This window comes from Acinonyx jubatus, chromosome B4, assembly GCF_027475565.1.
Source record: "Acinonyx jubatus isolate Ajub_Pintada_27869175 chromosome B4, VMU_Ajub_asm_v1.0, whole genome shotgun sequence".
Classification (NCBI taxonomy): domain Eukaryota; kingdom Metazoa; phylum Chordata; class Mammalia; order Carnivora; family Felidae; genus Acinonyx; species Acinonyx jubatus.
The window spans coordinates 115,717,596-115,730,259 of NC_069387.1; the positions used below are offsets into that span (position 1 = coordinate 115,717,596).

The following is a 12,664-nucleotide window of genomic DNA, read 5'->3' on the forward strand; positions in this document are numbered from 1 at the left end:
GACACAGATGCTTCCTGTTTTGCCCATTAGGCCTTTTACCGTCTTTTTTTTTGTGAGTCAGCTCAAATGTGTTTAGATGTTTAAAAAAAAGGGTGGAAGGGGTCTCCTGGGTGGCTCAGTCAGTTGGGCGTCCAACTTTGGCTCAGGTCATGATCTTGTGGTCCTTGGGTTCAAGCCCTGCGTCGGGCTCTGTGCTGACAACTGAGTCTGGAGCCTGCTTCGGATGCTGTGTCTCCCTTTCTCTCTGCCCCTGCCTTGCTTGCCCTCTGTGTCTCTCTCTCTCAAAAATAAATAAGCATTAAGGAAAAGAAAAGGGTAGAAGGGGTAAGAGTACCTTGAAAAGTCTACCAGACAGATTTTGGACAGTATTCTATTCACGGATCAAATGATGCCGTTTGGCTGGGTTTTTCTCAATCTTTCACATGCTTTTTGTTCCAAAAGTTTCAGTGTCTCTGCCTAGAGGCCTCTGTATGCTCTAGGCCAATGCTTTTGTGGTGGCAAAGATGGTTAGAGCTGTTCATTCCACACTTAGGAGTTTCAGGGAAGAAAAAGAGGCCTTCTTCCTGTTTGAGCATTCCCAGCAAAAATCTTCTGGTATTTCCTTGATTTTGATCTGGTCACATAATGATCTTTTCACCAATCACTGAGGTCAGGTAGCTGTGATGTGCTGATTGGCTTAGGCCTGGACCACGTGATCCATTTTTGCTGCAAGAGGATCAAGCAGGTGCAGTTTTCTCAAAGGAAAACGGAGCTGTTTCTAGAGGGGAGGGAAAATGTTGGGTGGGAAAGAATACATTTTGCCCCACAGGTTGACACTGGGTTTTCTTTGTAATAAAATTCTGATGAAATGCAGTGGAGTTAATGTCAACTGTTTATATATTTGCTGCTAATCACATAGTAAAACATTGTTGCTCTATTTATTTTAGAGAGAGAGAGTGGGAGCAGGGGAGAGAGGCAGAGGGAGAGAGAAAGAATCTTTTTTATAATGTTTATTTTACCTATTTATTTATTAAATGTTTAAATATTTACTTATTTATTAAATTTTTTAAATTTACTTATTTAAATTTAATTATTTAAATATATTATTAAATTTATTAAATATTTATTAAATGTTAAAATATTTACTTATTTATTTATTAAATGTTTATTTACTTATTTATTTATTAAATCTGAGAGAGAGAGAGAGAGAGAGAAAGAGAGTGAGCACAATTGGGGGAGGGGCAGAGAGAACGGGAGACACAGAATCCGAAGCAGGCTCCAGGCTCTGAGCTATTAGCACAGAGCCCGATGCCGGCTTGAGCCCATTAGCCCTGAGATCATGACCTGACCCAATGACGTGAGCTGAAATCAAGAGTCAGCTGTTCGACTGACTGAGCCATCCAGGCACTCCATTACTCTTTCATATGTAACCAAATTTGTAGGAGCCTGAAAATTGCAAATCAAATTGGACTCTAAACTGAATTCAGGGTCCAACTGTAATCATTTGAACTCATTGTATCTTTAACAACAATGCGGTAAGCCTTAAGGCTTTGAGTAATAACATAGAGACAGTGCCGCATGCAAGTGGATGTCTAGAATGTCTTTTTAGTCCAAAACTGGTAACTCAAAGCTCTCTACCTGAATATGTTGTTACATATTATTTTACTTTTTTCATACAGAAGCAGTTTTGCATGATTATTAAGAATACAGACTCTGGAGTCCAATCGCCTTGGTGTGAATCAGCTTCTATACCACGTACTTGGATGAGTTACTTAACCTCCTTGGGCTTCAGTTTTTTTGTGCGTAAAAAAAGTATGATGATTGAGGATCACATGAATTAATACATGGGAAGTATTTAGAATGGGTCCTGACACATAGTAAATGTGCTTTAAACATTAGCTATCATTATTGTTATTCTGTAGGGATAACTCTAACTCTGATATTCCCCATAGTGAAGTAAGAATTTTTACAGCATGGGTTCAACATTTCTGTGCCTTTAACTAATATTGCTGCTGCCGTGTGTACATTATTATGGATAATGCCATTTGTCTTATTGTCAGGTTAAAGTTAAAAAAAATAAGACAACCATAATTTTTTCAAAAAGCATTTATTTTGACACAAGAGACTCCAGTCAGCCTTACAAACTTAGAAAGTGGAAATCCTTCCTGAACTGATGGAAAATGAATCCGATTTCAATTCCCAAAACAGACTCCTGTTTTTGTTGCCATTCTTCCCCTTAAAGACAAAACCTGATGCTTTCACAGTGTATATAAAACAAATTTTAAAATCCATATATGGCACAGTGTTTTCCACCCACCCCTGTCCCTGGTCATGAATATCACAAATTCTTTAAATTTCCCAAACATGAGATAAATGTCAGACCATTCTATAAATTGACTTTATGAAGCATTTCTGAGCCGAGCTTTCTGACATTCACACCAATGTTTCCATAGTAACTAATGTGTTCAGAAGGGGAAAAGCAGGAGGAGATGAAAAACAAAGGAGGCGATCCAAATAAAAGAGATGCATAAGTAAGGGAGAGTAGAAGGTTCTATAAACTTTGAACCGTTGCTTCTTGCGGGAGACACACATTCTCGTTCACACAGGCGACTTCCCCAGCTGGCTGACTGATTCGGGGGTCCTTACTGGAAAAACCCCCAAAGCTTGACCAGTTGACACTGGGTTGCACTTAGATGATGACTCATTAATATTGATTTGGACTACTTCTTCCCTCTTTTATTTTAATCTTACTTTTTTCTTTATTTGGAGGTCCCTTAGTCACTATGGTAACAGTGAGGTAATTTGTGCCTGTCACTAAACTGTCAAAAAAAGTGCAGTATCAAGTGGGTTTAAAGAATAGTTAGAAACAGGGGCACCTGGGTGGCTCAGTCAGTTAAGCATCCGACGTCAGCTCAGGTCATGATCTCACGGTCCGTGAGTTTGAGCCCTGCGTTGGGCTCTGTGCTGACCGCTCAGAGCCTGGAGCCTGTTTTGAATTCTGTGTCTCCCTCTCTCTCTGACCCTCCCCCATTCATGCTCTGTCTCTCTCTGTCTCAAAAATAAATAAACGTTAAAAAAATTAATAAAAAAGAAGAATAGTTAGAAACAGGGTAGGGGGAGCCTCCGTGTTAGTGATCATCATCACTTCATCTTGAAGCGAAGAATGCTAGAACGCTTCTCAAATATAGGTTCTGTTTTCATGTCTTATTAAATGTGCCCTATCAATTGCATTTAAATGCAGATTTTAATAAATCATTCTCTTGTGATGTTGAGAGCACAGTGTCTTTTTCTCACTAAACTTCAACAAACTTACTTCTATGAAAATGTGCTTCATCACCAAGTTGCTTGTGGGCTAGATCAAGTAAATGGTTAGAGATGAGTCATTTTTTTTGCGTGTCATTTGAGAAGGGGTAGGGAGCAAGTATGCAGGCATTCGTCTCAGCAGAATAGGTACCTGTCGTGAGCAAAATAATGGCCCCTTAAAATCTCCACATCTCGATCCCCCCAAAATCTGTGACTATGTTAATTAACCTGGCAAAGGGGACTTTGCAAGTGTGATTAAATTAAGGATCTCGAGACAGGAAGAGCGGTCTTAGATTATCCAGGTGGGACCAGTGTGATCACAAGGGTCATTATAAGAGGGAGGCAGGAATGTCAAAGTCCTAGAAGGAGATGTGATTGGGGGAAGCAGAGGTTGGAGTGACGACGACCCCGAGGCAAACAAGGCAGGCAGTCTTTCGATGCTGGCAGAGAAAGAAAGGGATTCTTCCCCAGAGCTCACAGAAGAAATGCAGTCCTGCTGACACCATAATTTTAGCCCAGGGAAACTGATTTCAGACCTCTGACCTCCGGGACTGTAAAAAAAAAAATAAATAAATGTGTGTTGTTTTAAGCTGCTAAGTTTGTGGTAATTTGTCACAGTAGCCATAGGAAAATAATAAAACACCGTTGGCAGTCTCTGGTGCCACCAATCCTTCTAAAGCCATTTTCACTTGATATTTACCTTTATGTGGCAGGAGATTGGAGCCATCAAGGAATGTTGGCTAAGCACCTGAGCATCACTAAGTGAGGGTTCCACGGGTAGGTCTCTATCCGTGTGGTACTTCCAGGGCCTTATATCCCGCCACCAGGAGGGCTCTGGTCATGGCAAGGCCAGAGGCTGAAGTGAAGCCTTGGCTTGAACACATGGGGAGGCCAAGTGCTTGCGGGTTCTGGGCAAAAAGTTCCTGAGAAAGAGAGCAAGAGAGCCCCTGCACTCCCAATGTGTCTCTCTATGACTAAGGGCCTGTTTGCCGGGTAAGTTGCTTGTCTTTCCGCCAGATTGTAGATATCTCAAGGTTTTAAACATCACACTTTATGGATGCCTGCGAATCTTATGGTTCCCAGCACCATTCTGGGCACCCACTAGATGCCTTAGGAAATAACAACTCCTCCTTCTCCAACCTGCTTCCTGGGTAGGTTTTACGGTTTCCCCATTATTTTCTCTTCCCATGCAGATGCTGTATTAAGTATTTGATGTACATTATCTCAGCTGGTGCTTACAACCACTCTGAGGGAAATCTTATTATTTTCATTTTACAGATGCAGAAACAGATATTCAGTAACTAGACCAAAAGTCACAGAGTAAGTGGCAGAGCCGAGCTCAGAACCCAGGTGTGCCTTCTTGACCCTTCTACCTCTAATTGCCGCCTTGCTGCCAGGTCAGAGGCACCGTGGGGTAAGTGTCAGTGGCCTTTCTCGCCAGTGGCCCTCAGTAAATGCCCTTGACCCTCGGAGCTCCAGCATTGGCTCTTGATCCCCCTCATGCAGAGGGTGGAAAAGCAGAAGGGGAAGGTTGCAGAGGGCTAAGGGCTTGAGGTCAGATAGAAGGAGGGATCCCTCGGGCTCTGGAAGTATCTCTGGCCTTTAGTCAATAGTGAAGTTAGATAGGAATTTGATGTCTGTAAATCAGCACATTCCTACAGCTCTGTGTTTTCTTGGTGTATTTTCCTCTATTTTCTTCTGTGGCAGACAGATGACCCACAAGAGTTCCACGCCCTCCCCCCGCCGCGGTGTATCTGTTCTGTTGCTATTGACCAAATGTTTCTGTCCTTCCCAAATTCACATGTTGAAACCCTAATCCTCAATATGATGATGTTAGGAGGTGGAATCTTTAGGTCATGAGGATGGAGCCCCTCATGATGGGATTGGTGCCCTTATTATAAGAGACACCAGAGAGATGATCTTCCTCTCTGTCATGTAAGGATAAAAGGCATCCATCTACAAACCAGAAAAAGGGCTCTCACTAGGAAGTGAATCAGCTAGCATAGTGATCTTGGACTTCCCAGCATCCTGAACTGTGAGAAATAAATGTGGTTTCGTTCTGTTTTGTTTTTAAGCCCCCCAGACTATGGTATTTGTTACAGCAGCTCAAATGAAGACACCTGTATAATTTCCACCCCTGTGGATATGATAGGATATCACTCCCATTATTAGTTTCCTAATCAGTGGACTTTGAGTTACTCACAAAGGAGATTATTAGGGTGACTGATGTGATCAGGTGAGTTTTAAAAGAGAGAATGGTCATATGAGAGGATCTATGGAGGACACACACGGTGAGGACCAGAGTGTCCTCTAGGAGCGGACGGGGGTCCTTGGCTAATAGCTAGTAAGACAGTGGGTACCTCAATGCTACAACCACAAGGAAAAGAATTCTGCCAACAACCCAAGGGAGTTTAGGATTGGATATTTCCCTAATAGGGCCTCCAGGTGGCACATTTTATGTTACGTTACGTTACGTTACGTTATGTTACGTTACGTTATGTTACATTTTACCTTAATTCCAATATAGTTAACATACAGTGTCATATTAGTTTCAGATGTACAATACACTGATTCAACAATTCTATACATTATTCAGTGCTCATGATAAGTACACTCTTAATCCCCTTCACTTATTTCACCGACCCCATCCCCTCTGGTAACCATCAGTTTGGTCTCTATAGTTAAGAGTCTGTTTTTTTGTGTGTGTATTTATTTTTTCTTTGTTCATTTGTTCTGTTTTTTAAATTCTACATATGAGTGAAATCATATGGTATTTGTCTTTCTCTGACTTATTTCACTTAGCATTATACTCTCTAGATCTATGCATGTTGTTGCAAATGGCAAGATTTCATTCCTTTTTTTGGCTGAGTAATATCCCACTGTACATATGTACACCACCTCTTCTTTATCCATTCATCTGTTTATAGACACCTGGGCTTCTTCCATAATTTGGCTATTGTAAATAATGTTGAAATAAACATAAGGGTGCATATATCTTTTTGAATTAGTGTTTTCATTTTCTTTGGGTAAGTAGCCAGGAATGGAATTACTGGGTCATATGATCATTCTATTTTTAATCTTTTGAGGAACCTCCATACTGTTTTCCACAGGGGCTGCACCAGTTCACATTCCCACAAACAGAGCACAAGGGTTCCTTTCTCTCCACATCCTCACCAACATCTCGTTGTTTCTTGTGTTGCTTTTAGCCATTCGGACAGATGTAGGGTGACATCTCATTGTGGTTTTGATTTGCATCTCCCTGATGATGAGCATCTTTTCATGTGTCTGCTGGCCATCTGTATATCTTCTTTGGAGAAATGTCTGTTCATGTCTTCTGCTCATTTTAATTGGTTTTTGGGGTTTTTTTGGTGTTAAGTTGTATAAGTTCTTATATATCTTGGACACTAACCCTTTATCAGAGATGTCATTTCTAAATTTCTTCTCCCATTCAGTAGGCTGTATCTTAGTTTTTTTTTTTTTTATTATTTCCTTTGCTCTGCAGAAGCTTTCATTTTGATGTAGTCCCTATAGTTTATTTTTTCTTGTGTTTCCCTTGCCTCAGGAGACATACCTAGGAAAATGTTGCTGTAGCCAATGTCAGAGAAATTACTACCTGTGCTCTCTTCTAGGATTTTTATGATTTCACATCTCACATTTAAGTCTTTAATCCATTTTGAGATCATTTTTGTATATGGTATAAGAAAGGGGTGCAGTTTCATTCTTCTGCATGTAGCTGTCCAGTTTTCCCAGCATCTTTTGTTGAAGAGACTGTCTTTTTCCCTTTGCATATTCTTGCTTCCTTTGTTGAAGATTAATTGACATTATAATCATGGGTTTATTTTGGGGCTCTCTATTCTTTTCCATTGATCTGTGTGTCTATTTGTGTACCAGTCCTCTACTGTTGTGATTACTACAGCTTTGTAGTGTATCTTGAAACCTGGGATTGCGACACCTCCAGCTTTGTCCTTCTTTTTCAGGATTGCTTTGGCTATTTGGGTCATTTGTGATTCCATACAAATTCTAAGATTCTTTGTTCTAATCTATGAAAAATGCTGTTGGTATTTTGATTGGAATTGCATTAAATCTGTAGATTGCTTTGAATAGTATGGACATTTTAGCGATATTTATTCTTCCAATCCATGGGCATGGAATATCTTTCCATTTGTTTATATCATCTTCAGTTTCTTTCATCAATGTTTTATAATTTTCAGAGTACAGTTCTTTTGCCTCCTTTGTTAAGTTTATTCCTAGATATTTCATTATTTTGGTACAATTGTAAATGGATTGCTTTATTAATTTCTCTTTCTGCTACTTTATTATTAGTATATAGAAATAGAATGGCTTTCTGTATATTTGTTTTGTATCCTGTGACCTTACTGAATTCACTTATCAGTTCTAGTAGTTTTTTGGTGGAGTATTTAGGGTTTTCTATATAGAGTATCAGGTCATCTGAAATAGTGAAAATTTTACCTTTTCCTCACCAATTTGGATACCTTTTATTTCTTTTTCTTGTCTGATTGCTGTGTCAGCCAATACCTGTAGTTCAGCTATGTGAGACCTTGACAGGAGGAACCAGTACCCAGATGTCCAATCCACAAAAACTGTGAGATAATAAATGAGTATTGTTTTTGGCTGCTAAGTTTATGGTAATTTATTATGCAGCAGTGGAAGACTAATACAGCTCCCTGAAATTTATTTTAAAGAAAAAATCATTCTCAGTGGCCCTAGGGAGGAAAAGGACCCTTCCTCTGTCTGGATGCCATTTGAGGAATTAAAACCCTAAAAAACCTTTTTAAAAAAGTAGAGAATGTTCTCATTTGTTGAGTATTTGTTTCTACAACCATGTGACTCCCTTCAGTGATATAAGTTATCATCTCTGATCAGTTCCTTTGAGGAGGAACGCTAAGAGAAACCTTTTTAGGGCCCTGAATCCACTGGGAACCCCTAACTACACCTACAAAAAGGGTAGGAGGTAGCTAACACCCAAAATGCCATTGAAAGCTTTTAATGAGGAGGATATGGGCTGGGGGGGGGGGGAGATCCCTGTGCAGACTCACCTCTCTTTTAATGAAAGAGACTCCATTTTATCTTGGGTAAGTGGTCAGTCCTTCAAAGATTCAAGGCCCTTCCCAGGAGGGAGGTTACCCTGAAGTTTCCACGCCAGGCTCCAGCAATATTTGCCTCATGAGTGGCAGTGCTTTGTCCCTTCCATTACTTCCACCCTCCTCCAGGGGTCCAGGGCACAGTTTATACAATTGCTTTATTCATTAATCAAACTCTCATCCAGCTATTAATGTGAGGAAGTCTGTACCCTGCCTTGGGCCACCCAGGAATAAACTAATCCTCTTTTCTGTAGGAGGAGGATGGAGTCGATGTAGGCATAGACACCTAATAATAATAAACACCAGCATTTGGAGAAGGCCGAGCATGTTCTAGGAGCCGTGCTAAGAGCTCTGTATGCACAATCTCATTCGTGCTACCCCACGTTCATCCCATTCAAATGTTCACTCCAAGAGCCTGGGTCCAATTTGATTGTCAGGGTATGTCTAGTGCCTGTACAGCGCTTGGAAAATAGCAGGGACCTCAAAGATACTTGCTGTGAGTGACCAAAATGAACAACGAATGCATATATGGTCATAACTGACAACTACGGCTTAGATATTCGTGTTAATATCTTGGATGAGGAGTCTGAGGTTCAGATAAGTTCAGAAAGTCGTCCCCTATGCCGAAGCCCAATGTCCCTTACTCCTTAGCTGACGCTGCCATCTCCCTGGCTCCACAGGGGCACTCCGCATTGGTCCAGGCAGGCTGCTTGCCCGGCCTCGGCCTGGGGCGGCGAGACCGGCCTCGGGCGCCCTCTGTCGGCGCTCCGGTGGCGCTGCGGCCCACGGGCGGACGGGCAGGTGCGCGGACGAGGGAGGCGGGAAGCCACGCGCGGCGTGCGCGCGCAGGCCCCGACTCTCCGCCGTCCTTCACGTGGTAGCTTCATAGTTGGGGTTGCCGCGCGCGCACCCGGCAGTGGGACCTGGATATCGCCGTGAGTTTCAGGGGCACTGTCCGGGGCCTCTTTAAGGAGTGCGCGTCGGGGGAGGAGGCGCACTTTGAGAAAGGGCTGGCCAAGGGGCAGGAGAACTTGAGTTAAGAATTGCGCCGGTAGGTTGGAACCACAAACAAGTGGAAGCTGGCTTGAGAGCCGGGTTCTAGTAACTCGGGCCCTTCTCTTCTCCCTGGGGAGGAGGAAGGAAGTGGGGTTTGAGAGTGAAGTTGCCTTTGGACAGAGGGCCAGAGCCGGAGATGCAAGTGTGGCCCGGATTCACTGGAAGCCAGGAAGACCTTCTCTGCTTCCTTCTTCTCGAACCTTCGGTTCCAGTTCCACGTGGCAGTCCAAAGGCCACGCACTCAGATGGCACCAGGGAACCTGTTTGCTGTAGAGAATCACATCCCGCTGATACTTGGGTAGATTCTCCTCTGCTCCCTACAGATAGTAGCTAAATTCTCTCCCTTCCCCGCGCATCAGTCTTACTCAGTCGCTCTCTCATTTCTTTCCCACCACTTTTTCAGAAAGACACAACACTCACCCACATCCAAGGCAGATTTTGCCATCGAGATGTCTTAATTCTCATCTTTAGAAGTAGTGGCTTTTTTCTGGTTTTCATGTTAAGTACTACTGAGTGGCTTTGTTTTTGACTCCCCCCACCCATAATTACATTCTTTATGTGTGTGTGTGTATATCTATATATGTGTGTATATATATATATATATATACACATATATATATGTATGTTTCAATCCTATTGAAATTCCACACACACTAAGCCAACTTTATTAATTTCTATTTCTAAAACTCCCAACAGGAAATACGTATTTCCTCTCCCACTGGAACAATATATTCCCTAGTTGGGGAAATATAGCTCCATTTATTAATAATGAACTATAAAAAGACAGGTCAAAAGAAAAGTGAAGGAGAGGTGGTGAATTAGTCTGAGAAGATAGGATATGCACTGACTAGTCTGGATGATTTGGTTCTGTCCCAGAGTGTTGGGAAATACGGTTTTGAAGAGCGTAGGCTGTCTGCTTTCAGGCAGTTCACCAAAAGAGGTTTCAGGATATTTGACTTGGAACTACCGTTCTTTCTTTTTGTAATATTCAGCATGTTCCTAATCATTGTATTCCAGATATCGAACACAAGCTTTTAATCCCTTCTACCAAAATGTTTTGTGCCCATTTGAACATTTCTAAATTGAAATTCTAAATTAATATTCATTGAAAACTGGTTTGACACAAAGAAAGGAACATGGATGAAACCTTCTAAGCCTTCTTTGCATTTGCAAGTGCTTGTTCAATTCTTTAGGAAAGTCATTGTTACCAATTTAGGGACGATTTATTCAATTCCCAAGTGCCACCTCCAGAGGGCACAGCTGTCTCAAAATTTTTTTTTCTTTTTCTTTCTTTTTTTTTCTTTTCAAATTCCTTTTTCTGTGTCAAGTAAGGGAGTCTTTAGTCTGTAATTGTGGTTTCTGGAACCCAAATGCAAAATATTATTACCTAATACATTTTAATGTTCATTTAGATGTTATGGTATTCTATTTTCAGCAATTATTTAACATTTATAAATAGGTGCTTATAAAGTGAAGAATTAAAACCAACATTAATTTGCCCCCCCCCCCCCCGACTTAAAAATCTGTCTTAATTCTTTCCGGTTTTAAGTAATAACTCTAAACAGATCCAGGCATTTAAGCATTTAATTTTTTTAAATACCAAAAAGTTTATTTGCTGTAGCCTAACTTTGTATTCCCAAGAGATTGCTCTCAATGTCCCAAGTCTCCTTAAAAAAAACTGTGAAATATGCTGTATGTTTCATATAATACCATTTTGGGTTTAGTGCCCGATGTATTCTTGTAGAGTCTGCTATTATGTTCAGAGTAAATGCTTTGGAAGCTTTTTACTTCTGAAACTACACAAAACATCTGGAGGATTTATTTGCAACATCAAAATTTATGGCAACTTTTTATTTAAAAATGCTTTTATTCATCTGCAGAGGAGGGGAAGTTGACATGAATTCTCTCAGAAAAGAATAGGGTTATATTCTTCTAGAATGTACATTAAGTGATTCATTCTCTCCCCCCCGCTTTGTCTCAGCTGTCTCTGCTGTGTTTAGTGTGAAATGGAATCCTGGGAAGCTTAAGAGGGAAAATTGAGGGTTCATGCAAATGATTTACATGCAGTAGTTCCCCTTTATCCACGTTTTTCCTTTCTGCAGTTTCAGTTACCTGCGGTCAGCTGTGTCCTGAGGCAGATGATGCTCCTTCTGATGAAATGTCAGAAGGTCAGCGGGAGCCTAGTGCTAAGTCGCAGCGCTTACGTCATTCACCTCACTTCATCTCATCACGTAGGCATTTTATCATCTCACATCATCACAAGAGGAAGAAGCGTGAGTACAGTGCAAGACAATAAAGTATTTTGTATGTGTGAGAGAGGGAGACCTCTAACTGTCATTACAGTATATTGTGATAATTGTTTTACTTTATTAGTTGTTGCTGTTCATCTCTTACTGTGCCGATCATAGGTATGATGGGGAGGGGACTGCTGTATGTCTTTCCTATGTTTTCTTTCAAGCTTTCACTTGCAGCTCGCTTTGAGCTACGTTTCCTGTTTCCTTTCCTGTTTTTTTTCTTCCCCTTGTTAACATTACACATAAATAAACTGGCAAAAGAGTGCGAGAGGGACTGTAAGTATTTAAAGCTGCTTGACATCTATTTATATGAAGATGCTTTTTAGCTTTTTGGAAGCTTATTTCCATGTTGGCATGGAAAATTTTGGAAACTAATACAGGATAGGTGTTGAAAGTGTTTAACTTTCATGTTTGCTCTGTATAAAATGGGAAAGAGAGCAGCCACCCAACAGTGTGTTCTGTAAGACACCATGCTTGGGAAGTGGTATCAGCTGAACATGTGGAAGAGTCCAGAGAGGCCTTGATGAAATGTCCCTGAAGTCAGATTAAGCCACGGACGAGCCATTCAAGGCCAATATGTACAGCACAGAAGTATTATTAGCAAATCCATGCATTATCCCTCTTCTATTTCAATTAAAAAAACCAAAGGTTAGTTTAAGGATTTATTCCTCAGCCTTGTGTGTTAGTTTTGTCTCCCCAGTGAGAGAGGAGATGGTGAAGAACCACGTCTGATAGATTTTTTTTTCTATTCCATCATAGTAACTAGTCTAACGTTCGACCGCAAAGGCCTTCCCCAAAGAGTTATCAATTAATTGTTAGCCTGCAGAATTGTTGACCGGGATCCGCTCTCAGGTTAGAGAATGCCAGACTTAAACGTTGAGGACGTTTGTGAAATTCAGAGAGCTCTTTCTCCATGAGGTTTAAGGCACT

At 41.1% G+C, this 12,664-nt stretch overlaps 1 long non-coding RNA gene across 1 annotated transcript in view; it reads left to right on the forward strand.

The window, feature by feature from the left end:
• Window positions 1–9,266: 9,266 nt before the first annotated feature.
• LOC128316471 (uncharacterized) overlaps window positions 9,267–12,664 on the forward strand; it is a 102,927-nt gene continuing 99,529 nt past the window's right edge. Inside the window, exons 1-2 of the long non-coding RNA XR_008300414.1 lie at window positions 9,267–9,435; window positions 11,543–11,713. This is a non-coding gene — a long non-coding RNA (uncharacterized LOC128316471). The remainder of the gene's footprint in view (window positions 9,436–11,542; window positions 11,714–12,664) is intronic.